The sequence below is a fragment of the Hirundo rustica genome, chromosome 13 (assembly GCF_015227805.2).
Source record: "Hirundo rustica isolate bHirRus1 chromosome 13, bHirRus1.pri.v3, whole genome shotgun sequence".
Taxonomy (NCBI): domain Eukaryota; kingdom Metazoa; phylum Chordata; class Aves; order Passeriformes; family Hirundinidae; genus Hirundo; species Hirundo rustica.
This window is the reverse complement of record NC_053462.1, coordinates 9208064-9235725: the sequence shown is the minus strand read 5'-3', so window position 1 is coordinate 9235725 and position 27662 is coordinate 9208064. Positions and strand designations below refer to the sequence as shown.

The 27662-nt window shown below is 41.6% G+C and overlaps 1 protein-coding gene across 3 annotated transcripts in view; it reads right to left on the bottom strand.

Moving 5' to 3' along the window:
• The window catches only part of SEMA6D (semaphorin 6D), a 210370-nt gene extending 183058 nt beyond the window's left edge, over positions 1-27312 (bottom strand). Inside the window, exon 1 of one of the 3 annotated variants that reach the window (XM_040076888.2) lies at positions 27266-27312. The gene's annotated coding sequence lies outside the window, so the exon portion shown is untranslated. The remainder of the gene's footprint in view (positions 1-27265) is intronic. The other 2 variants (XM_040076879.2, XM_040076880.2) reach the window with 2 other exon arrangements.
• Between the last annotated feature and the right edge of the window lie 350 nt (positions 27313-27662).

The window sequence follows — 27662 nt, the reverse complement described above, 5'->3', positions numbered from 1 at the left end:
CTCTTCTGTTCCAAATATTCCCTTTCCTATTTTTCTTTAGGTCTATTTCTGTGAACTTCTGGTTTTCTCCAGGCTCTGCTCCTAACCACAGCTCCCTCTTAATTCCCCACACAAGAAATGCCTGGTTTGCCAGCCTACAGGCACAGTTCATCCACAGCATTTGCTTTCTCTACTGTTATGTCCTGCTGTGGGCATTCCTGGCAGGAGAGAACTGACCAGCTTGACATCTTTTACTAGAAATGTTTTTTATCCTTCAGCTCTGACATCTTCCTAGTTAAAATACTCTTATTCTCTGCCGTGGCAGAATTGTATGCTTGTAAGCCTACACTTCTTTATGCTACCTCTGTCTTTGTTTTGAACCATTTTTGATTTTTTTTTTTTTTTTGTATCATGTTCTCCTTTTTTCCCTGTGTATCTAATGATTTCTTCAGACAATATATGCCTAGAAGCTGACTTTCCTTATGTCATTCTTTGTTACCTTTCAACTCCTCTGCATCAACAAAATATAAGTTTTTCATCACTCTTCATACTTCATCCCCTGTTTGCTCCAGTAACTCTTCCCCCTGAGTGTCCCTGCCATCCCCATGACATCTTCCCCACCATGTCACATCTGTCCTACTCTTTTCCCTTCCAACATATGCAGCTCTTCCTGGAAGTAAAACCTAATTCCTAGCAAAAAGCTTTGCAACAGTCAATATCCCAGCTTCTCTTTCACCCTCAGATCCAGTTCAAAAGCACTGCTCAGACTCTGCTCAGTGTCTTTGCCTCCCTCAGCCCTGCTTTCTCCAAGTTCTCTCTCTACCTCTCTTCAGGATGCCCTTCACAAGAACCTTATGGTTCAGCCTTTGGACCTCTTTCCTCTTCTGTACCTTGTCTCCGAGTAGTTAGGTCTGCACTTGGGGCTGAGGTTACCATACCAGACCCAAGGGTAACAAATAAACTACCCAGCTCTGGGTCCTTTCATCTAACAAGAGGGAAAACCTATCCTCCTTGCCCCAAATGACAAAATCTAATATTGTCGGCCAAAAACTTTCTAACCCAAGTCACATCCAAGGTAAATGCAACATCCACCACACACTGTTTCTCATTCAGTACTTTAAAATTTGGGCTTGCACTTCCATGTTACATAATTTCTGTTCCTGGTGGATTTATGCCCTTTCTGAGGTTATTCATTAATAACTCTACAGCAAAAATAATTTTGCTTTCTTTTTGCCTTGGTCATGCTACTCTATTCTTTGCATACAGTACCCACATTTTCTTTCACTGTCACATGCCACACGAATGTACCCTCTGGAGGAATTTAAGTGTTCAGTGTGTGATTAAGCCAGCCTTAATTAAAGTCAATGGGAGCTTTTCCACATATTAACATCTGTTGGTTGAGGCCCAAAAGTAATCATGTAGAGCATAGTACGTCACTTAACAAGCCTTGGGAAGGAATATCAGTAATGCATTGCAATCTTCCCATTCCAGAACCATGTGCTGAAATCAGGTGCCCAAATGGCCACTGGAACCTTTTGATAAGTTGTGAAATGATTATGCACCAATGCTGATAACCCTGCTCGCCCTGAAGGTGCTGCTGAGGCTCCCACAGGGCCTAATGTCCATCTCCCAGACACCCCACAGGGAACACACACAGCACTGAGAAATACACGGCATCTCACACCAGTGCACATTAAAGGCACCGTGTGTCCACAATAGCAGATCTCAACATCTCTTTAAAGACCCTGCCTCCCCCTACAGCCAGTCACTCACACAGCGGTTTTTAGGTTATGACTTTTCTCAAAATGTCAGTTACAGCTGCTCTCAAATTTTCCCCATAGGTCAAATCAATGAAGAGGCAGTATCTCACCTGGATATAAACAAAAGGGAAAGAACAAACTAGTTTTGAAATCAAAATTTTCTTCCATGTCTTCTCCACAGTGGCTGATTTTTTCCATCTTTGCCTCTGGGATGTTTCAACTTCCCAGTCACTTCTAGTAACTGTAAGAGTTCTTGGCTGCTACAAACTTGTTTCTCCATTGCCCAATAAGGCCAAGACAACATTAAATAGTTTACGATTCCACTTAGAACTTCCTAGATTTTAGGATTTTCACATTCTCATAACTTTTTCTGATTTAAGAGAGGTACTGCTACTACCATCATCACTTACAAGAGTTGACTGCTACTACCATCTACTCATTTTAGAAGAGTTTTAAGTCAGAAAGACCACTAGCTATTTCAATCTGACCTTCATTTAATTCAATTACAAGTCTAATAACCAAAGTATCTGCTTTCCAATTACACTATATTGAGCCTCATATTGAGCAACACTGTGGCTCCTCTGCTGGGATCTACAAGGCCATGAAAAAGTGATCCTTAGGTGGCATACAAAGCCTGGGACTTTCTTTTCAATTATAACATCTTTTCAGCATTTTCAATTACTTTCTCAATCATGTGCTTCCAAACAAACATCAGCACAACCTACAAAAATCACTGCATCTACCAACATACCATTTTAATTGCTAATCAGATGCACTATATAAAAACAAGAAACCCACTACAATAACCAAAAAGCTGTCTTTCGGATGTGAACTTCTTTTGCCCCACACCGGAAGGGGCTTGCTCAGAGCTCTGCGGAGAGCAGAACCTCCTGGCTGTCCACACGAGCGCTCTGCATGCCCAGTCAGCCAGAGGTGCCCACTGGGTCCCTCTCAGCGGTCTCGTCAGTCTGACATCTTTAAGTGACAGCCAAATAATTAAGAATAATTAACATCTCTCTAAGGGTTACACCGGGCACTCTTCACGTGTCTGTCCCCTACGGCAAACTAAAAACATCTGTAGCTTGCAGCAGGTTACCACGCTATTCAGTTAAAAATAGCACCAAAACCAGCGAGAAATTCCATTAAGTGTGGACACCATGCATCTGCTACTGAATCTCTGCTTCAATGACTTCACACAGCCCAGGTCTCTGTGGGTAGCTCACAGGGCTGGTACATGGGTCCTGCTGCCTCCTAAGCTGGAATTCTTTAGCGTCCTATACAGGAGTTTAATAACATTTTTTAAGGCACAGAAGACAGGGTGATGTATGCACCATTTCCTTCTAATATAAACATAGCCTGGGTAGAATTTTTGACCCAGAGTATTGCCCCAGTCACTTCCCCATACAAATCTTGCACCCAGCCTAGCAAGGACCGTGAAACATCATCAGCAGGCAAAGAATACGAGTTGCACAGCAGCCCTGGCTGCACAAAGGTCTGTCATTCCAGCACACAAGTCCTAGGGCCATTTCCCCACTCCAAACCCAGCTCATGGCACTTGCTAAAATGGGCACATACAGAGACTGAAAGGCACCACATAAAATAATGCAACATTATGCAGACAGTTTGAAAAAAAAAAATTATCATCTTTGTCTGTTGGTTCTGAATCAACGCTACCCGTGTGACATTTTGGACAAGATTGTAGAGGTAACTTTAATTTAATGACTAATTAGCAAACTTCTGCAGGAATAACATGGCGATGTACGAGACAAAGTGTCACATCACAGCCATGCTAGGCTTCTCCTGACACTTCCATTGCAGTCACTGCCTCTTTTTGGGCTGGCAGAGCAGGGAGGTTGCTTATGCTACAAAAACTCATTATGTTTCAAAACAACAAACAAAATATGAGAGCCATAAATATTTACAGCACAAAATGTAAAACATGAAAGGCATAGTCAGTGGAATAATCAATCCTCTTAGACTCAGAAATAATATCTGCTCCATCTTCATGTCTGTCTCTTAGTAAAGTAAGCCTGAACTGGTCAACATTGGTTCCTTTCTCCAAGTTTCTCCCACAGTTTAATGGACTAGATGCAGATTGAGAGCACCACAGTTATCTTACAGAACTCCTCTTCTGCTGTAAAAGCTGTGCTAAGTTATATTAACAGCTTTGGCATCCATAGGAAAATAAAGACACATATTGGGCAGGTAATTTGATAGACACAGATAATACTCTCTCTGCAGGTGAAGCTGGAACCAAAGTACTTCACTTTAACAAAATTTGTTTGTTATATCTGATTATGTACCTGACTAATTCTTTTCTGTTTGTTACAAGTAAACAATGAAACTAGTCTTTGGAAGGGGCCACCAAGTATTCCACCAGCTAGCATATCTCTTTGATCAGACAAGAAATTAGCACTGTTACCATTACAAACATTATGCTTTGCCAGGCAAAAAATTGCTGGGATAGGACTTGAGGACTAGCAATACAGCTACCTGGAAAAGCAGCAGTTCATCCCATTCTTGGGAGTTTTTCTGATGGTTCAGACACAGTGTAACAGTGAATTTTAATGATTTTAATTGTAATTTTTTAAAAAATAAGCTAGATACCATTTCCATCGTTAAGTACAAAACACTAGTAATTTGAGAAAACTGGTGACAGGATAAAACTATCAACCCCCTTCCCCAAATATATAATTCACATGCACAGCTCTCAAGCACTGGGACTCACCCTCTGTGGTTGCATTGGTTAGCGAGTGCTCTGTTAGGTGTGATGTTTGTTTATTTAGTACACATTGCCACAGCCAGAGGAAGGACTGTTTAAAAATAATGTCAATAGACAAAGGATCTTACTTAAAAGTCACCTACCTAACCTTGCTGTTCTTCCTGAGGCAAAAGCAAATATGAATTCATTCAGGGCCATTCTATTACATATGCAGGGAAGCATTTATCAAACTCAGAATGAGGAGGAGTTGCTCCCTACACAAGGTCTGAAGGATCATGGCTAATAACTAAAGTTTAATTTCAAGATTTCAGAAATTCTCATTTAAAATTACCTGAAGCAAAGCCTAAACAGGGATGATAAGAGAAGTAATGGGTGTACCAATTCAGGTAGTGTGTCCTTTTTCTGATAGGAAGTACAATACATCTTGTATTACAGATTAGGACAACAAGTGCAAGGCACCCCAGTAACAAAGCAGTACAACAGCCAGTAGAGACAGTGTTAGCATTAACTCTGAATTTCCTGATTGCTGTCAGCCATTATCACAGCATGTCTTTTTCAGGTATTCTCTAATTTCCTTGCATTTAAAAAGGAATTCTTTTAAAGGTGGAGGTTGAGAAGTTATTAGTTCAAGAGACTGAAATAACCATTCTCTTTCAATTTATCTTTTTTCTTGCCTTCCTTCATTTTACGGATTTCAATGTAGAATTCTTCATACATCTCTTTAAAAAGTATATCTCATCCCATTATCACCATATCTTCCCTTCCTCAATTGTTACCTTTTTATCCTTTTCCTTATGTCTTCTTTGCTCTCCTATACTTCGTTTCTCCAGTTAAGATAGTCCTCCGTGTTCTCTATTTTCTGTCCCCACATCTCCTCACCATGCCAAATGCATTCATGTCTACCAAATATTCAGACAAGTTCTTCTGTCAAATATTCCAGTATCACTGTGGCACAGGATCTCAAGGGAAGAATTCCCATTCATCTGTGAAATTGCTGTGACCATCCATACAACCTGTGCTAGACTTTTGCCCTTTCTTACACTGAGAGAGAATATCTGGGAACGGGAGCAGCAACACAAACCCCAGTCACGCAGAGTCACTTAGTGAGAGTCACATACCCTTGGTTCAGTTAAAGCAGGTCAGGGATGGACAGTGAAGGGAGAGGGAACAGTTACAGGACCTGTTATCTAACCTTCCTCTGGCTTTGAAAATCCAGCCTGAACTGTTCATCTGTTCTTTCTACTGACTAATGACAGAACTTCTGTACAAAGATTTTCAAAAAATAAAACAATGTTGCAAAGCAACATATCACAGCAGCCCCACTCAAGTAAGTATTTATATATTTGAGTGACTCCTCCAACATTATACCAGGACATTTAAAAGCATGCAAGACTAACTGGACCCACAGTGGGATGAAAGCTACAATGTTTCAGTAGTTTATTTCTCTTTCCCTGTTGCACATCATAAATCAGCAAGGTGGTATATTTACCATAATTTGTAAATTATTAACTTTGATTTGCTAATGTTGAGCATGCTGCAACTGAAACATGATCAGTAAGGGGAGTTCCGTAAGCAAGCATCGCCACAAGAATCCGTGCCTTTTTTTTTCTGATGAGGAAAATACAGTGTCTGCATGACTTTTCATATGCAACCACACATGCACTGTGATATCTGCATATAACACATCTTCCTTTGCTACACTAAAGAGTTGCTACTAAAGAACTGGATATTTTCATTTTGATTGCCTGGAATAAGAATGGAAATGTGTAAGGAATTAATGGGTTTATTCAGTAACAGGCATATGTTCGGACCTTTTCAAAGCCTTGTTCTGCTTGTGCAGTCATGCTTTTAAATTACCTCTCATTATTAATATAGCTCCTATTAGTAGCTCTGCTTAGCAAAATACCTCTTTTAATTTGCACCTAATTTGAGAAATTGACAAATGTTTTGACGATATTAACCAGTTCATTTTGTCTCTTGAATGTAGGAATTCGCTTCCACAAGAGCAGCCTGAAGATCGCACCTGTGATGACTGACAATGGGAGCATGAGGACAATTGCCAGATAATGGACATGCAAAAGATAAAGCTACCTCATGATAAAAGGAAAAAAATTCCATTCTAATAGTTTAAGAACTGAGCAGTTGTATTTTAACTCTAATTTTAATTAATAAACCAATGTACAAGTTACATGATTCCATCAAGACTACACTCAATGCAATGCACTGACACAACCAAAGGCAAATAACAAAGAGTAAAAAACCCCTCTAAAAACACAAGAAAATGTACCAAAGAACCCTAACACTTGTTAGAACACTAAGACTGGGTCACCAAGAGCTTCAAATTCAGTAATTCATTCGGGTAGGGGCTTTTTTCCCTAGAAACTATTTTTTCTCCCTTTCTAGCACCCTAGAGATTCCACGTGAAAAATGACCCAATTGAAGTCAGTTTTTTCATTCTCATTAAAAGTAAGCTCGCAACTCAGATTTTTGAATTCTTTGCTATTTCTCTAGCATTTAGCAAATACAATAAAAGTGATTTATGACATGTGAAGCCTTTTTTCAATGAAGACAAAGTTTCCTGAAATTCATATTTGGTGAAGATTTCCATAGAATAGGACACATTTAATGATAGATTTCTGACAATACCTGAATCTCTCCAAGTTACTCTGAGAACACGGAGGAGACACAAACATTGAGATTAGCCAGCGCCTCTCCTTTCTTCTTAAGTGGACGGGCAAATTCCTTAAAATGGCAGCATTGTGCTTCTGGCTTGCTCATTTCTTTCCCCCTCTCTGGGTTTTCTGTGGCTTCCTAAGGTTGTGTTAGATACACGCAATCTCTTCTGAGACAAAGAGCTGATTCCTCACAGTCACAGAGATATAATTAGGTTTACCAGGGATAGATTCTGCTACCTTATTCCACATACACGAGAAGTCAGTAAGTAGATGAGACCTCAAAATGATTTATCACCTGAAAGAGAGCTGATGGTGGAGCATTGCTGTATGTGAGGCTGGAAAGAAAGAAGTAATGTGTACATGGAGCGCTTCCAGTATGAGCAGTTTTTCACTTGTCAAAAATCAATTTCACGTGCTGCCCTGCTTTCTGCTCACCTGGCTTTGTTAGCTTCTTTCAGAGTTAACACCAAGCCTCAAAACTACAGCTCACAATGGATGTGTCTGTGGGACTGTATCTGCCTGTGTCAGTAACAACTTTGATCTGCCATCTTCACGCGCTACCTTAATATTTGCTGTATCACTCCTTCCTAAAGGAGCACCTGAAGTGTGCAAATAGCCTGGATGCCATGCAGTGCTCTGCACAGATAACCACTGACCTTAAAATACACCTGTATGCACCTCTGCTCCCTTCCCCTGGGAACGTGCTTCCTTATTTTTACTGAATGTAATCTCTAAGCAGCAGTTAGAACTGCACACTTGCTTCCAGCAACAGAGCAAGTGTTGAAAGGCACATATTGATTGCATGCAAAGTGTACGACTACAATTTCCATATTTTAGTCTAGGATCTAAATCCTTTTTATTAATTCTTTGGCAGACCAACAAGTATGGAACTCTGAGAAAAATTCAACACCTGCACATGCAAAAACTATTACCTTTCCAGCCAGTCCATGGTGTTACCCATTGATCTCTGAATTTTCCCCCTCATTTAGCAGTGTATGTGTTACAGAGGCCCTGTGGACCACATAAGCAATTTCTGCAGTGAGTCAAGTAGTTACGAGAAAGGTCAGTTCTGTGCATTAAGTTAGAAGAATAAAATATTTCTTCCCCTACTTCAAACGTGGCTTTTTTTCCCCCCCTTAATATCCATTCCTGACACATGGCAGAGTATGAGTCTCCTCTGTGCTTACAGCATGACCTCACCCCTTTTCTCCATGAGATGGGTGCTATGTGCACATACAAAATAAAACACAGTTCAGGCAGACTTGCTCACCACGCATAAGATTCATACTCAAAGGCTGTAAGAGCTTTGTCTTCTACTTCAATAAATATTGCAATGACAAACTCAGAAGGTCTCTGGCATATGGATTCACAATTACGATTCAGATTTTTCTTGTCTGTATACACATTTACATGCGTAATAAAATGAAACTGTTGAATAGCATATGGCTGTAAAAATATGAAGAGCCAACAGTTAATAATAATTCCATATTTACAGGTATAATGCATAGTCTCTTGCATCTTAAAATCATTTACAGATAGGGCAGAATCATGTAATGAGAAGAACTATTTCATATACACTCATATCTCTTGAGAAGCATGCCAAGTTATTCATTCTACAGTTATACGTCAGAATACTACACGATGGATTGTGTAGGATGCCTGTATCTATATTTATAAAGATCATCAGGAGTTTCTTTCTCCTCTTACATTTCCTCCTTTAAATGTTTAAAAACCTCTCACCACTCAAGCACTTAGTGATGCATAAGCTCCTCCTAAGTTCCTGCAGCACCTGCAGTATCATCAGGTGTGGGGGAAATGAATTAGTGCTTCTGAAGGACAGAAAAGAGCTGGCACTGCAAGCTGCAGCTGATTACACCCAATAAACTTCAGGCCTTGGTTTTTTCTCCCTGAGAGAAATATCTGATTCAGAAAGAACTATTTTAATAGCCTTTAAACAGTTTAAAGGATTAATTTGACATGCTTCAACATATATGCAACAGTGGCCTCTTTATTTTGAATTCAATTCACGCACAACAGTTACAAAAAAGCATTTACTGAAATATGGGGTATAAGGTTCCTACAAAACTGATTTGACTGCTTAGCCCCACAGTGGGCTTCTGCAGACCAAGATTTGGTAGGCTTTAATCAGGTCTCTGGTAGAGTTCTATAATAAAACTCTGCCACTTATCTCGTTTCTCTCATCCTGAAAGACAAAGTATTTTAAGTTTTATAAGCATTAATTCTACTACTTGTGCAGCTCAGAGAGAATTTGAAAGGTTTAAATTTCACTGAAGAAGCAGGACCAACTGAATTTTCTTGTTCTGGAAAGAGCGAAGGAAAAATCCCCAAAAACTTGAAAAAGCCACCAGTGAATTGAGTTAGTGAGTGAAAACATGCAGTTCTTAACCTAACTAGTTTTCTGGTTTACTATCCAGACTCTCAGTAAATGTGCCATGAGGTCTTTCCCTTCCTAAGTCTCCCAGTGTGGTTACCAAGGCACAAAGAGATGAAGGCAGAGCGACATAATGAATTGCCCTGTCTCTGAAGAAGACACAGTAAATTGTAAAACAAACTTGTATAGCAAATTAATAAGCTCAAGCACAAGGCAGGGCACTTCAGAGGGAACAATGTGAACTGCTTTCAGCTGCAGCTGGACAAAACAAGCCAGCTTTAACAACTGCCTGTTATCAGGGAGCTCGCTCAGCCCTCCCCTAGCATGACCTCTGCAGTTAAGCCAGTTCAGAGATACAAATAAGGAAAAAGAAAATATTTTGCAAAGGCCAGTTTTTCACACTTAAAAAGTCCTTGACATAGCTCACAATGGGTTTATGAGCAGGAGGAAGCAGAGAGTCCAGGCCAGGAAAATTCCTCAGCAGCTCCTAGGCAGCACACCAGCTGGGGCTGCCAAACTGCACTGAGGTGGACTCGGAATTGCAGTGACACCCCCAGGGTCTAGCAGCCAGGAATCAAGAATTAGCTCCCTCCTTCTGCCCTGGAGGTGTTTTTGGGTCCTGGCTGAAGTCAGAAGGAAGGTGGAGCAAGGAAGATGTGAAAGGCAGCAGAGGTTGCTGCAGATGGTTTTTAACCCATGTTTTAAAGGGGTTTCAGTGCCGTTCACTAGAGCTATCCCCCGCACAGTCCTGCTTACACATTAGCTTCAATCTGAACTGCAAACACACAGAGAAAAAGTATTAGCACATGGAGCAGCAGAATAAACACTGAAAATACAATAATGCAATTCCACAAGTCAACACCAGAAAACGTCAAGGAGGTCCAGGGATGGACAATGAAATGATTAGAGGCAGGGAAGAAGGCTTTAAAGGCTAGGAATATTGAGTTTCCACAGGGGATGAACATACAAGGCCTGGTATACTAAAGCTATGGACCAAGAATTAGATAATTAAATAAATAAACAGTAAGACAGCATTGTCTCTTTGGCTGAACATCATAAATTTACAGATGATATAAGGAATAAGGAATATATTATATATATAATATATAAGGAATAAATTTGGTTTTATTTTGGATATTTCAAATTTTTAGACATTTCTGTCTGCCCTTAGATTTAACATGAAAATTCCTCTCTGTCCTTCTTCACCCTTATAATTGTCACAGTACTGCTGGCTGCTTTGCTTTTATTTTTTTAACACATTTATTAAATGCTGCAGCACTAGAGCACAAAAGCAGGAAGAGAAACAACTGTGGCTTCACAGGATCACATGCAGCTCGTAAGAGACACTATCACACCAGATCCACAAGGGGATCCCCTTCCCCAGCCTCCTTTGCAACCACAAAATACAGAGATAAGAGAAAAAAATAAGATTTTTAGCATTAAAATCCTAAATTTCAGAAAAAAAACTCCTCTATATAAAGTAAACCAAAGTATTTTTCTGTATTTCATATTTGTGTGCAAATAGCCGATTAAAAGAAATATTTCAAATACCTCTAGGAAACAGGTCATACCCCACAATAAAGACAAGGAAAATTTCCCGTGGCCCTAACAGAAAAGGCCCTTCTCAAGTCCATATCTGGCAAGATATTACTTCAAAAGAAAAAAAAATGAATACATTTTTGCCTGCTTCTTTATTGTGCAATCTCATAACACAACATTCTTTTTCCATATTGATTTTGCTGTCATTGCTTCCAGCCTATGAAAGTTCTCTACATCACTCCAGTTAACCACCGTACAGAAAGCAACCAAAATATGGTGGGATGTGGATGAATTTGTTTGTTTTCCTTCTCAAAATAAAATCAAGTTAAAAAGAATTTCTGCACAGAAACAGTCATAACTAATGGTTACAATGCTTTTCCCCATCTGTACACATTCCAGGGCAAGATTAACTTTTATCCAGAAATGATGAAAAACAGTGAACCTGTGTAGATTTCCTTTAAGACAAAGTATAATTATAAAGTCATTAAAGTCAAGGGAAACGAGTAATTCACTAATATTTCTTTAGAGGTAACATCTTGTATGCCCTGAAAAAATAAGCTTTCTCACTAAAATTTTAATAAGCCCTTGGGTTTTCTCAGAAACATTTAAGAATAGCTGGTAAGAAAACAATTAGAAATGAACAGATGTTAAAACCTAAGAATATATACACTGCCATATTTTAAAATAAAAACATCTTGTACTAACTGTGATTGTATATAAGACCAACAACAACAAAAAAACCCAAGAAACAAGTCTGCTCCTATTTTTGTTTGCTCCTCCTGTACTTTGCAATAATGCACTGTTAGGTAGATGTTCTGCACTGGAAAGTGTCAAGTGCTATTAAAAAGAAAAAATTGACTTTCACTGCATTCTGGTTTTCACCAGTCGAGCTGTTTTTAAAGCACAAATTATTTCTGGCTTTGCGTCGAATAAATTATGGATAGCACATATTGGAAAAGTTTCTTGGACCACTGAGCGCAGTAGCGTGTGCTCTGCAGCTTTGATAGTTCGGGTAGCTGGCACCATGGCACACTGGTCTGGATATGAACGAGGCAAACATTCATAGGGAAACAGAGCACAGCAGCAGGGAGGCCAAACTTTGGTTAAAATCCCCTATAATCTGAAGAGCAACTCCTTGAGGATTTAACTTATTTATTCAAATTTCCATTTCACAACAGCAATGCAGTGCCCCCAGAAATGAATTCATTGTACCGCTGAGGTAGTTACACCACCACACTCTTCAGCCCATTCCCAGCTACTCCTCTGGCACCAGGAGTATATTTAAAAGGGATTAATGCCTGTTGTGACTCATTGTTTAACTACGCATTGACTACGGAGAACGTTAACACATAACACCAAAACCCTCAACAATTCTTTTTGATCACAGAGCTCGATGGGTAAGTACCGCTTCCAGAACACGTCATTTAGAACTTATTGAATTTATTTAAGTATCTACATTACCCAGCTACCAAACACCTCAAAATAAGAGATGCTGCATTGACAGGCGAACTAACAGCGTGTCCCGGGCATGGGTGAGGAGGCGGGCAGGTTCCTCGCCGCACTCTGCTGCAGAGACCTCGACTCCCGGTTCTGCCAGTCCCTGTGCCCATCCCTGTCCCAAGGGTAGTCCCAGTTCTGCCTGTCCCAAGGGGAGTCCCAGTTCTGCCAGTCCCTGTGCCTGTCCCTGTCCCAAGGGGAGTCCCAGTGCTGCCCGTCCCCGTCCCAAGGGGAGTCCCAGTGCTGCCTGTCCCAGTGCCCATCCCTGTGCCAAGGGGAGTCCCAGTGCTGCCTGTCCCTGTGCCCGTCCGTGTCCCTGTCCCAAGGGGAGTCCCAGTGCTGCCCGTCCCTGTCCCAAGGGGAGTCCCAGTGCTGCCCGTCCCTGTGCCCATCCCTGTCCCAAGGGGAGTCCCAGTGCCCGTCCCTGTGCCAAGGGGAGTCCCAGTGCTGCCCGTCCCTGTCCCAAGAGGAGTCCCAGTTCTGCCTGTCCCTGTCCTAAGGTGAGTCCCAGTGCTGCCCGTCCCTGTGCCCATCCCTGTGCCAAGGGGAGTCCCAGTGCTGCCTGTCCCTGTCCTAAGGCGAGTCCCAGTGCTGCCTGTCCCTGTCCTAAGGCGAGTCCCAGTGCTGCCCGTCCCTGTCCCAAGGGGAGTCCCAGTGCTGCCTGTCCCAGTGCAGCCTGTCCCTGTCCCAAGGGGAGTCCCTGCCTGTTCTGCCTGTCCCAGTTCTGCCCGTCCCTGTGCCAAGGGGAGGGCACAGCAGGTGCAGGCGGCCGCCCTGGCGTGAGGCACTCACACAAAGGCCGCTGCTCACGGCACAGCTCCACCACCAGCACAGAGCTGGCCACAGGCTCTGCCTGACCGCAGCCCTGCGCTCCACGAACCACGGCCTCGCCCCCACCATGGCAGCGGCTGCACGGGAGCGGTCGTTTTCTGTTCACACCGCTGGAAACCTGCCTGATGGAGTGATGTGAGTTTGACACTAGTTAGCTTACAAGCGGCAACCTCTGTAGTTCAAAACACAACAAGCTTAATAGGAGGGATTATCTAGAGCTTTGTAACTGATCGTTTAAAAAACAAAGCCCCTGCCCTCGCTTCTTGTACAACTGCAAATTTGCATAGAGGTTGTACTACAAGTAAGTTTTAAAGGAATTTAAATTTATATGAAAGAAAATTCAGATAAATCTCACTTTTATCACTAACTTTCACTTCCAAATTACCCCTGGTGATTTCTCAACCTACAAATATGCCTACTCTATTTTTTAAACCATTTTTACCTGATGTGCTTTGTTTTACAGCAGAGCGTTCAGGAGCTATGCAGGTTCCTAAACGAAGACATTTAGTGCTATTTTAGATGCCTGAGGGCATCCCACCCTGGCTCTCAACCGCTGCTAAAACAGGCATTAAGTCATGTGCCACACTGCTAACACTGACAGATGTCCCAGGTACCCAAAGCATTTAAAATGGCATTAGATATCCGTGTTTAGGCTTCCAAATCTTTTCCTTGGTGCCTAGAGAAAGTGCAAATGAGGGGGAGAATTGGTGTCCTGGAGTCTGTCATCCATCTCAAACACAAGCAGTACAGAAGCAGCAGGAGTGTGAAATCTTTACACTGTCTCACTAATGTAGGTTTCCACTCTGCTCCCCCAGATCAATCTGTGCCAAAAGTATACAGTATGTTGTGCATTATTATAAGCAAAAGCTATTGCAATGAGGAAAGCTAGAACAGATTTTGGAGGGTAATAGGATTTCCAAAAAATCAAACTGGATTTGCATGAGAGAGAAGGATGAAATGCCCTTCTTCAACCACAATTCAAGTGGAATCAGTTTCTTGCTCATTTCTCTCTCAATTTATTTTTGGCAGAGCACGGGGGGGGGGGGGGGGGGGAAGGTGATTTTTTTTTTTTCTCCCTGCATTTTTTACATATTGATGTTCTGCAATATAGCACTATGTTGACACCTCTATCTGGACAATCCACAAAGAAGAATCAAAACCAAGATAATGACAAAGAGTCTGAAAATCTGCTGTCCCAAATGTACTTTCATCTCATCCAGGTGAAATGAAAAAATGAGCTCAGAATACTATAGCAAATAATCTTTTTTCCATATCTAGAGTCTTCAGGCATACAAAAGGATTTCTTATAACAGACTACAAATTCTTCCTGGGCTTCTACTTTGAAATTTACTTATGTGGAGTTTAATACTCAGCCTTGAACAGTCTCCTAAAGGTTGTCCCAAACAAAGCCACATAATGTGCCTATTTTACAGCACCTCCTGCCTCCAATTTTTTTGAGAGGTAGATCAAGAGATTTCCATGAAATTTTTAAAGCTAGTTCTAAATCATTATAAAAACAAACAAAAAACAAAACCACAAAAACTCAAAGTAAACAATGCCCCCCCCAAATAAACCCCAAACAAAAGCAAAAAAAAGGCATTCTGAATTTCTCTTATCAACCAAAATTTCTATGGCTTTATTTCATAGTCTTAAAATTGTGCCTCTTCTGTGTGTTTACTTTTACTACATTTTGCCATAAATGTTCTTAGTAGCAATACCTTTTGCCAAAATTAAAGCTATCATTGTTTCATACCAATCATAGAAAGCACCCAAAGGAATGCTGTAGGAAAGAAAATACTTTTAAATCACAACAGAAATGAATTACTTACCTCAGACATTTTCTTGGTCACATGAATTTTCTCCAAGACAGTACAATAAATTGTACTTCAAACTGGTCGTGAACAATTGACATTAACCTACCAAGTTTGGCAAGCAGTTAATTACAGGCCCTGTAATGAAATGCTTAAAAATAACTCATTCAGTCTCAGAATCCTCACAAGTAATTGCACAGCTCCCTATCCTTTTCCTGGCTTTTCAGTTATTTCTAGGTATAAAAATGTTTGGTGTATCCCTTTAACTTGGCATATACATTCACTGCTACAAATACCAACAAAGCAAGGAGCTTATTTCAAGATAAGCTAACTTAGACATCAGCAACTCGAGAACAGAATGTGTGTGTTGTGGAAACACAAATCCCAAGCTACGGGGAAACGTGCAGTGGTTAGGAGTTATTTTGGAGCTAACCCTCAGCCTTAGCTACAGAGATGTTCCACCTGAGATAACCCTGAGCACCCCAGCTCAGGCAGGTGACCCAAGGAGCTGCCTGGAGTCACAGCTCAGCTCTCCTGAAAGCTGCTACCACAGCTTTCCACACCATGGACAGAAAGAATGTCTCTCCACTTGCAAAGGTACTACATTTCCAAAGCAGGGAGAGAAAAATCAATATTGTGTACAGCAAAGGCAAAATCCCCACAAAACAAAACATTTGTTTTCATCACCAAAAGCTGAATGAGTGCAAGGTCATCAGCTGGCTAGGAAGGGAAATCCACTCACCATCTTGCCATGATAGAGATATCTTGAGATACTTTATATAGATACCATGCCATGATAGATGCCATGGCATCTAGATATAGATGCCATGAGAGAGATATCTAGAGATATCTTTATATACTTTGTAAAGCAGATAAGGAATTTGAAGTTCTTCATGTCCATGCCCTGTTAGGATGTCACGAAATCACTGTGATAAAAGAACACCCAGAAAACCAAAACAACCCTGGCTTCCTAGAACATAAGACTTGAAAATGGCCCTAAGAAATTCCTGTAGTTCTCTACATAATCACATGTTCCACTGTTGAGGATGGAGGGAAAAGGAACTTTTCCCTTTAGACCACCTGTCCGAACTTAACTAAGCTGATTATTGTTATTGTGGTTATATTGCTGCAGCACCTAGATGAAGGATATATATAATCCTTTAAGGCTCATAATCTGTCTAATAGTCATTTCATGGCTTGTTTGAAACAAGCTGACATTAGCACAACAAATGAAATCTCCTGAACACTCTGCATAAACAATAGCAAAGACTGAAGAAACCTTCAGGCTAATTTAGGATTTTTTTCCTTGCACCTGTTCCTCTCCCCAGGAGTACATGTCCAAGATGCACATACTCAGAATGCAGCTTGTGAATCAAAATATCCCCATAACTAGAGGAAAACACAGAAGATGCTCAGCCTGAAGTTCACTAACGTTGCTCTCACAAACAACTTATCACTTCTTCAGGTGCAAGTTTTATAAATATTTTGTTTGCTGAAGGCAATACTGATTTTCACGTAGCCTGGGCCTAGATCAAGCGATCAAGATGGACCACTGACTTTCTTCAGCGTATTTGAACCATATACAACTCCCTCACTTAAACCAAAAAACTCAAAAATTTAGGACAATAAATTAAGCTGCATTTCCTTTCATTAAACATATAATATTACTATTCTAATTTTGCTTTTCTTCCCTTCTCCATCCCCCAAAAAGTTTCAGAAATCTTCAGAAAAATGTCTTTTTCCTACCCACTTGCACAAATCTGGGTTTTTACAAAACAATTATCATCATAAAGAAAAAAAAAGTAAAGGAGCCCAACTTTTTCTAAATGGAAAACTGAGAGGTTTTTGTTAGAGTGTTTCTTGTTTGGTTTTCTTGGGGTTTTTTGGGGGGTGGTTTTTTGTTTGGTTGGTTGGTTGTCTCTTTCAAAAACAAACACAAAAATGCCAATCAATATTTGCCGCTGAAAAGCAATTCAGACTTTCAGCCCACCAGTCCTGCTGCAATCATTATATTGTTAAAGGATTTTCAACATGACAGAAATCCTGATTCAGACTCTCTCTGCTTCCCAACAGCACCTGCACAAATGCAGGAGCGTTTCCTCAGCAGCCCACAGAGCCCAGCCCTTGGGAGGAGGACACAGCCCAGTGATTTGGGTGGTCAACACTGACTTGAAAAAGCTGCCAACACATCCTCATCTCCATCGACTCAAGGCTGCTAAACCCAAACCACCATGTGGAATGTCAGAATGAAACCCGGGAGCGCCATGAGATGATTAAGGAGTGACAGAGGTGCCTAACATCCAGCCCACAACATTTTGCAAGTTTTCCATCCAGGGTCTCACTTTCTTTGCACATTTCTCACGGGTGGAGGCTTCCAGGGCACACCCACACAAAGAGCACTCCATGGCCAGACTTTAACAGCAGCTCCTCAGTGTAAATACGGGGGGAGGCTCAAGCTCTTGGCCAAAGCAAAAGTTCCATGTTTCCCCAAGATCTACAAGCATGACCTCCAACACATGTAAATGAAACATCATCCTCATTCAACAGACTGAGCTGGATATAAGTATTCACTAATACGAATAATTCATAGTAAAAGACACAAGGATTTTGAAAGTTTTATTTCCATGTAATGATTTAAATTCTATACTAGACCTTTTTACATAAAAACGTGTTATTTAGTAAGCTACTGGTACCATCAGCATTGCATATTTTTGTGGCTTTCTGGATTTTTCCAAGGTAAGAAACAGCTGATCAGCTTTACCACTACATTTTATAAATTTTGTGAACATATATTCAGGAAAAATATACATCTCTATGTATATTCCAATTTTCACAATGCTCATCTGGTCTTATAAAATACTTTGCTGTAGATATCACTTACAACTCAGCTTTTGTCGTTGAGTTTTTCCTGGAGTTTTGTTTTTCCACATCAAGAGGACAATATTGAATAGGAAAACTGTAATGAATTACAGATCAGATAGATGAAGAAAGAAGATTAAGTGAACCATTGCAGATTTTATACTCCTTTATCAAACTTTTTTCTTTTATTTCAGGGGATATAAAATTCCCGACAGCTGTTTTATGCAGCTGCTTTTAAACAGCATGTTGTTTTGTTGCTTAACCAACTCTTCCACCTTTCAGACTAGTCCTTCACATCACCATCCCCCCAAGACTTACAATAATGAAGTGACAGTAGAGGAGTTAGTACAGCAGCCAGAGTGCACATTTCAACCAGTACAGACACAGTTAAGAGGAAGGCTTCGTTGTAAAGAAAAATAATGTGCATAATTCAGCTGCTATGCCATTCCACACACATATAATTAACAAGTCTTCAGCTCATTAGCAGGCTGTATAAAATACATATAATATGCTGTGCAAAACTGATTGAGAGTAAAAAGCTCCTCATGCATTAAAATAAATTATTTAAATTGTTTTGAAAGATTGCTATCAGTAGCATTCAAGGATGCGATTCCCAAACCTACTTATGACCCAGCTTCTTCAGCCTGACGTTTTCACCAGATACCTTGCCATGCTCATTCCAGCAGGACACATCAGTGGCTGCTGAGGTTCTGCTCCAAGCCCTAGGGGTGAACAGCACCAAGGCAGCACAAACAGCTGCCCCAGGTCACGGCACACACACACAGATTCCCAAAGGCAGGAGGCCCCAGTACCAGAGCACGTGCATATTCGCTGTGGATGCAGAAAGGGCCTTTCTGGGGAGCAGCACACAGGACACATCAGCATCTCCTCTTTACTTGTCCAAGTATCAATAATCTGCACAGCTTCAGTGCTGCTCCTCCAGCCACGCGATAAAGGGCCAGGCCTTGCTGCACCCCACAACACCAGCCCTCAGAGGAGACCTTGACACCACAAAAACTGGTCTCAAGGGATGAAACAGCTACTCCTGAGCTGTAGTGACACCTCCTGGCAACAAATCGAGAAGGTCTTTTCCCACACTGTGCTTTCTCCAGAAAACCCTTGAGCCAAAAGGCAACAATCATGGTGCTCCCTCTAGCCTGGCTCCAAAGGCACACTGCCCACAATACCAAGCAGAGCCTCCTGATTTACAAGGACTGCTGACATTTTAGAAAGTGAGAGGCTAAGATACAGGAATATCAGCTCTAAGATCTCTGGATTTATTGAACCACACATTGGCCTTTCTTGAGTGCTTGGAAAAATTGCTGCAAAAGCTAATCAACTAGCAGCTTTAATTCATACCGTGAATCTTGCAAAGTGTTTTCTTACTTCATGATGAAGCCCCGTCTGTTTGCTAAGAGTTTATATCTCTGCCCTCCACGGATTCCTGACAAATAGTGTAAGCATGATTTTGGTAAGAAGAATGTAAGTTAACACAGAAGAAAAAAAACCAGCTTAAGACTATAACCCAAACATCATAACATGCATAAAAAACATTTCTCCTTTCTTTGGAATAGGCAACAAAGTCAGCCTAAGTTGTAAACTCTGCAGAAAGACAGAGACAACAATTGCTTACAAGCATTCTAAAATACATTAAATATCATAGTAGCGACAGTGAAATTGATTTTAGCAGTTTTGAACAGTGGACTTGGAGGCAGAGGGACACCCCTGAACCTTAGCAAGAACCCCACATTGAAGAGTCCTGCAGAACTGACAACTCAGATATTTATATTCTAGTGAAAGTCAGACAGTAAATGTGTTTGATGGTCTAAGTTTAGGTTGTTCAATGTTTTACACAGCAATCTGTGTTCCCCCCAGCCCTGACCAATCGCTACAAAGAATTCTGAATTATTTGATTGCTGTCATTATATTATCCCTGTTGTATTTTTTTTGTGCTGCCTTTATACAGTACAATTTTCTTTATACATACATAATAATAGAAAGTTGAATTTTTGCTTGTTTTCTTTTGTGTTCTCTCCCCCCGCCCCCAACTCTTCAGAGGCAATTACAACAATTTTAAGTACTTTGCATATGCTGCAAGGCAATCAAGAAAATTCATTTGACAAACTGGATTACAACTGTCTGCCAGATAGCAAAGTGGTGAAAACATTTCCAACAATTTCTCAATGAGCACGTCTGGTAAATGCTCAGAGCCCACTGAAATAATGCACAAGGAAGAAGAACTCTACATTTACAGTTTCAATAAAGCAAAAAGACTCATGAAAATTATGTATTTCTTCTCATCACATCCAAAGTTAAATTACAAAACTCTTGTAAACAACTGAAAGCCTAACAACGTACATCCTCTTTTGAAAATAATTCCCATCTTCAGAAATTCCATACTCACAGATCATGAGCTGGACCACGTGTGGGGACATTTCTACAAGGTAGAGCAGTGTTACTTCCCAGACTGCAGAGCTCCCAGATTTAACTGCATTTTATCTTCACTCCAGCTTATTTTCAAGCTGGTAAATACCTACACAGGTACCAATCTCTTCCACTCTCTGCACTCATCCATCACCACTGTGAGTAATGCAGTCATCCCAGGCTGGATTGCTATGGAAATCTCTGCTGCCATCATTATCAGGTAATTTCTCGCCCTCGCCCGTACACTTGTAGACATGCCAGCTCCATGCACACAGTAATGGCTTTGCAGGGCACAGCTCCATCCTCCACGACAAAGTCGCTCACAGGGACACTGTGTGCAGAAGTATAACGTGGGAAATCTCACACTACTCCACATGCAGGAGGCCTTGTAGCAGTGGAGGGCTCCAGTTGCGTTAATTCACACTGCTTTTCCTACTTAACTGGCTTTCAAGCACAGACACATCCCTGCAGGTCTGGGGATCTGCACACAGACTATTCCAGACTACCCACGGTGTGCCCAAGACAGCACAGGAGCTGTGTGCCTGCCCAAAGCTGCCCAACATTCCCTGTTACAAATGTCATTACACTGACATTTTACATAAAGGCTTTTCCTTTCCCTTTCTTGCACTTCTTAAATAAATTATTCATCAGTGATATATGATAAAGCAAGTTTGCTGTATGTAATTTGCTAAGAGGAAATGGGAATGCTTTAACAGGGACAAGTAATGTTTTCCTGGGACAATCTGAAGGCTTTCCTGTGTTGGTGAAAAAACTTGACATTTGATCAAAACAAAATAATTTTTAACGTGCCCTCACAACAGAGACTAATGCTTCTCATGGAAGAAGAAAAAATTGCTACTTATAAGTGTTGGAAATTCTCCACTGAGTTTAGAGTTAACCAGCTGTTTTCTCTAGAACTTCAGCATGTGTTCAACACATTTTATCTTGCATATTAAGGGACATGGAAAAACTCTCCCCAGATTTATTTAGTTGTTTGGGTTTTTTAAATTTGGTGGAGTTATCCAGGCAATGAGCAGGAAGAGCTTCTCTCCTCAGGCAGTTTGGAGAAAGAGCAGGGTTTTGTCCATTTTCAGACAGGAAAAAGATTTGACTCACTGCTGGAACTGGAGTGAGAGATCTAAAGAGACTGTCTAGAAAACATTAGGTTTTAATTTAGAAAAAATTTGGATACTTGACTTTTTGACTGCCATTCACATGCTTGGATCTTTTCACTATTTATGTTATTTTATGAAACAAAAAAGCACTTATTTCTGCATTAGAATTTGCACTATAAACACATATTTTCATGCTAATAATGTTTATGTAATTTCTCATTTATAGCTGAAAAGTCTCATCTTGATATTTTGCTTTGTGAAATAAATGGTTGATTTCCATTCCTTCTGAAGGCAATTTTTCTTTTTAATTTTACAGCTTCAGACAGGTTCATTCACCTGCTCTTTGAATTACAGGAAACTGAAAAAAGTAATACTTACTTGAAATGACAAAGTATAAGTGGGCCTCCCTCACCTCAGCCCCAATTCAAAGATGCTGAACTTTATGATCTGACATTTTCAGGTTGGCTATGTCTGATTCTCTACCGTGCATTTTCATTATATGTGAAGAACTCACTCTTTTCCTTACCACACACCAACAGACAAATGAGGTTAAAGCCTTTTTAAAGCAGATTTGAAAAATCTGGTCAGTATTGGAATTGCAATAATATTTCCCATTATGAACTAGCAAGACGCTACTAGTCATGAGGAAATGCAGGTCTGGATAACTCCTTTCTAGAGCAACTACAAAAAAGACAAAATCTGCATTTCAGCCTCTCCCAAAGAGACCTGTAACACATATGGTAGACCAAAACTAAGCTCTGTAGAAGGGAATGGATCTCAAAGCTTTGAGCCTTGGAAGACTAGCAAGGAAAAGGGGTAAGGCTTTGACTCAAGAAGATGGCAGTTTTTGGTTTAGAAGCAAACAGAATTCATCAGCAGTTTGTCAGTTACCTTTTTAACAACGAAAACTAGGATCACATATGTCTCAGCCATTCTGTGCAACGATTCTGCTCTCACCCATGGGATGCAATTCTGCTGCTTTCGAGAACATGGATGTATCGCCTGCTTTCATAGTAACACTACTTGTCAGGATGAACCCTCCTCACAGACAAAGCTTCATGTGCAATGTTAGTGGCATGAAAATTCAAGCTCAGAAACATATTACCAGTTACAGATACATGCTACATCTGAAAACAGAAAATACGTGCTGTCACATTGTCATGACTTGCTTTGAAGTGGGAGAAAAAGTTGTAGGTGCAAAGGGAGCTTAGAGCTAAGTGAGCAAACCAAACAGCTGGAGTACAACGTATTGGGTTCTTTGGATAGACTAAAAGAGATAGAAGTGGTGCATCAGCAGGAAACATAAGGATTAAGGAATACGAAATATTTCTGAGAACTGAAGGAATATGATCAAAACCAGAAGTCACAAAATAAAGGTAAAAGTGGACTTTGTAAAGGGAATTACAACCTAGCAGAACAGGCAGGGTGGATTCAACAGAAGCTAACCTCACTGAAAAAGGTCAGAGAGACTGAAAGGGGAGCTCCTGCTAGCGCAACAAAGTTAAGAATATGTAATTGAAGCTGCTTAAAAGTACTACTGCAAAACCGATAGGAACTCCTCCTGCTCTGGAAGAAAGGACTCAAAAGCTTCTCTTCCAAGTGGAGATCTTTCCAACTTAAGCTGAAGAAGCAGACCCTTGGCTAACAGCAGCGTAAGCCCTCACTGTGTTTGCAGGCCTGCCATGGGAGCAGAACACACTGAGAAATACAATGACTCCTCCTTGCCAAAGAAGGCTTGTCTCAAACATCTGAACTGTATGAAAAAGTCAAGTGATCCTCAGCTCACAAGGGAAGAAATAGTTGTTTTATACCATAAAAAAAAAAAAAAACCACCTCCCTCCAAACCCCTCCCTCATTCTCTCGTTGAATAACATTCATTCAGTGAGACACTGCCCAGTATCAGCCTTCAAAAATACTTCATCTTTCTTTGCCCTTCCCTTACTTTGACTAATAATCATGCTGAAGATTTTTCTGATTTTATAGTCACCAATTACATTAGTTCACAATTAAAGCATCCACAATATCCCCATAATCTGAGACACAGACTTTTCTCCCTTAAAAACTTCCTGTCCCTACCACGCTTATTGACTGTTTCCTTGTCTGGAAGAGAGATGAGCATTAAGCACTTCCTTGAGGGACCAACAATACTTGTTTACTTCAGATCAAACCTAGGACCGGCTTTATGACTTACAGTTCCCACAGATGTGCACTTCTGCAATTTTTTGTTTCACCACAATGCATTCAAGAATCACCTGGAGTATCCAGAATAATCAATGGAGCTGTAGTAAGGCACAGAAAACCAACAGATAAATTGGTATGCATTCTCCAGCCCGTGTTTTATTATCTGTCATTAACATTGTCATTTAGAAAAGGGTCTCCTGCATTTTGAATCCACTTGGGTTTGAGTTAATTTAAAAATACAGTGCCAAGGCAGGAATCAATTCCCAAGATAAAGGTTTAAGAGACAGTATTTAAAAATAAATTAAAACCAGTCATAAAGAGCAGCAGAATTCAATAATAATTTTTCAGTACCTCTCCTTGGTGAACAGCAGAGGATGTGATCCTCCCACTCCACCCACATCCCCAAAGGAACCACCCAGTTCTGTCTGGAGCACAGCGTGAGGGGCTGCACTCCATCCATCCCTGGCTGTGACCATCACCTCTGCTGTGCTCTCATGGGACCCAGGAGGAGGCAGGATGAAACTGAACTCCAAAGACCCACATGTTTCAAAGAAATCCATTTCTGGAAAGTGACAGTCCAACAGTCCACAGTGTACAGTGCCAAGCTCAGCCATGAACTGAGGCATTCAAAAGCTGTAAACTGGTTTGGGCCAACAGATACACACCCTTTCCAATGGCTCATTCTGGAGTCCACAGGGGAAGGAGCATTAGAAAAACAATAACTGCGTTACAAATACCATGTTTAAGAAAGACTGAGTTGTCAAGCAGATAAAAGCACAGACTAGGAATTTTCTTTTTCACATTTTAGCTTGTTAAGAAAAGTATTATTTTTGCAAGATATTCTTTAAAATTAGCACATTGCTCTTTTTGACCTTTGAAAATTTCAGCTACCTTCTTTCTCAGACATTTGCTAAACATGACCTTCTGCTGCAGATTATATGCCCTTAACTCATCCAGAATCCAACAAAGAATGTTCCCAGACTCCTGTAGCTTTCCCACACTTTCCAACAGAAAGTTCTACAACCTGAGCATGCTGAGGTATTTAAACATAAATTTCCAAGAAAGAGGAAGACAAATCAAAGATCTGGAGCTGTGGGAGAGAACTCATTTCAGAACAATACCTTTTCTTATTTATTTCTATTTTTACAATGACACCATAATCAGAAAACATGCAAATATGAGCATATAAATAAATCTCTATTTTGGGTCTTGAGAAGTTTCAGCAATTGCTTGTAGCATAATGAGTGTTTGTAATTCATTAGACTCTGTTTAGAAATGCAAAGCACACCACAACATCAGTGATGTTCTCTTTATCTTAACAAAAAGACTACTACACTTAATGTTCTTCTGACAGAGCTAGCATGTTTCAAAATACATAATTCCTTTTCACAATATAATGTTTTCAATAATGTGTTCTTATTTGGATTAAATTAACTGTAGTAATGTCATATTTCAGGCAAGGCTCTGCTAATTATCCCAAAGAGCTTCAAAATCTTTACAGTATATTCACTGCATTTACATCTTCTCCACAAACTTACTGGTCTTGTTTATATAATTTTGCAAATGACAAGATGTGTAGGATAACGATCTAAATGAACTAAAAATTGTGTCATGGGCAGATCCTTCAAAGATTTGTAATTTGTAGCTGTCAATCTTCCTACAGCTGCTAGATAACAAAACAACAGTTCTTTTCTTCATGCAGATGAGCAAATTCAATAAAGATTGGTAAGGGTTCCTTTCCAAAAGAAATCTCTGGTTCTTCACCGTCTACTAAACCTTTCCTTATACACATCCTAATTGCTTTCCTGTTTTTCTTAGGGGAAGAAAAACACCATAGCAATTCTGTGTACTTTAGCACCATATTTAACCAGATTTGCTTTATGTGAAAAATGGGCTTGCCGGGGGCTAAATATTTTGGTAAAGAGAAATAATACAAGGGGAGAAGGGGAGAAGGGATGTAGACACTTACAAGTCATGTCACACTGTAACTGGTGAACACACAATGGCAGTAATCAAAACGATCATTAAAGGGAGCCAGTCTATTTTTGTATCACCTCCTGAATCAAGACCTGCCTGAAATGAGCCAAGTTATAATAACATTTGAAAGAGAATACACACAAACAATAGAGGAAAAAGAAAGTCTTACAGATTCAAAGTTGTGAAATTAATAGGGGCGCTGCCTACAAGACTGGGTTTTTTTCTTTTCCTTGAGATGAGGGCATAAACTGAACTGTAGTTACAAATGCTGTTAAGAATTGGACCAGGGACCAACATTCATAGTGACAGGAAAGAAAAGGAATTGAATTAGGAGAAAATCATTACAGAAAGAGAAATAAAAATAGAAAATTAAAACTCATTGCTATTGTTGTAGAGGGATTAAATGGCTATATTGAGAGATAATGCAAGCATTTTATTCCTGCAAAAACCTTGCATTTAATTTTTTAAATGCCTGTAAGATGTCTTCTTTCTTTATGGAAAATATATAGTCAGTTTCCATAATCACAACACCGGTTCCACCTCATGGGCTTCCCTTTGAAATCAAACTCCACGTTAGACAGAGTTGTTCACAGAATGTCTTGCTCTCGGGGGTTAGAAAACTCTAAGCCTCAACAGACTAAAGCACTTGGCAAGTCCACCAAGGATCATCAAACAAAAAGCATTCAAGGCAGACACGTACATTGGGTCGGTCCGCTGAGATTAGCACCCAGCACCACTGGATGCACACAAGCAGTTTGGTGTCACGAGTTGTACCACTTCTTACATGAGATGTTTGGAACCACTGCTACCTTGCACAGCTAAAGAAATACACCTTTGTGGGTACAGCAAACAAAGTGGACAGAGACTTGTATGAGGAAGGCACGCTCGCAGGTGCCCGTGCACGGCGAGTCCCTGTCAGAGAGTATTCATTCGCCCCACACATCTCACTGATTACTCGAGATGCACATGTCTTACGATGGCAAAGGGAATTCATGAATGCTGCGGACACAGACCTGTAACGGCACGGCCGCTTCTGCTTCAAGACAACCGAGAAGAGGTAACATAATATAAAATAAATAAACCTTTCCTCACTCAACGAGTAAAAAGGTCTGGGGCTCCAGCTAGGAGCAAAACTGGAGAGAAGAAACACCTGAGAAGAATTAACGGGAACGGCAGCCCCGGCAGTACCGGGCGGACAGACACACGTACCCCGGCGGCAGCCCCTCGGCTCGGGGCTCGCGAAAACCCCCGCGGAATGGCCCCGGCAGCAGCTCCCAGCCGCCCCACCTGGCCCCGGCTCGGCTCGGCCCCACCTCGCCCCCGGGCTCGGGGCGCCGCAGACAATGGGCGTGCGGCGAGACCCGCCCGGCGCAGCCCCGCGCAGCGCCCGGCATCCCCCGGCAGCGCCGCTCCGCGCCGGGCGGCGGCACCGCGGGCAGGCGCGGCCGGAGCCGCTGCCGCGGTACAGGGGGGACGGACGGACGGACGGACGGACGGACTTACGCGGGTGCGGCAGCGCCGGCGGGGACCGTGCGGCTCCGGCGCGGCTGGCGGCGAGGCGGACTCGGCGGCGCGGCTGGAGCCCGGCCCGCCCCGCCCCGCACGGCCGCGCTCCGCACCCCGCCCGCCGCCCCGCCCCGCACCTGCGCCCGCCCCCGCCCCTCGTCCGCGGGCCGCCCCGCCCGCCCCGCGCACCAGCCCCGGCCCGCGCCGGCCCCGCTCCCCCGCGCTTCCCGCTGTGCCGGGAGGGCAACCCGGCAGCTGCCCCGGCCGCCTCCCGCCCGGCCCCGGCCGCGCTGCGAATGCGCCTCAGCAATCAGCGCACGACTCATTTGACTCGGCTGCGGGGAAAGGCGGCAGGCAGAGACTGGCCTCTGAGCAGCAACTCTTTCACTTTTCC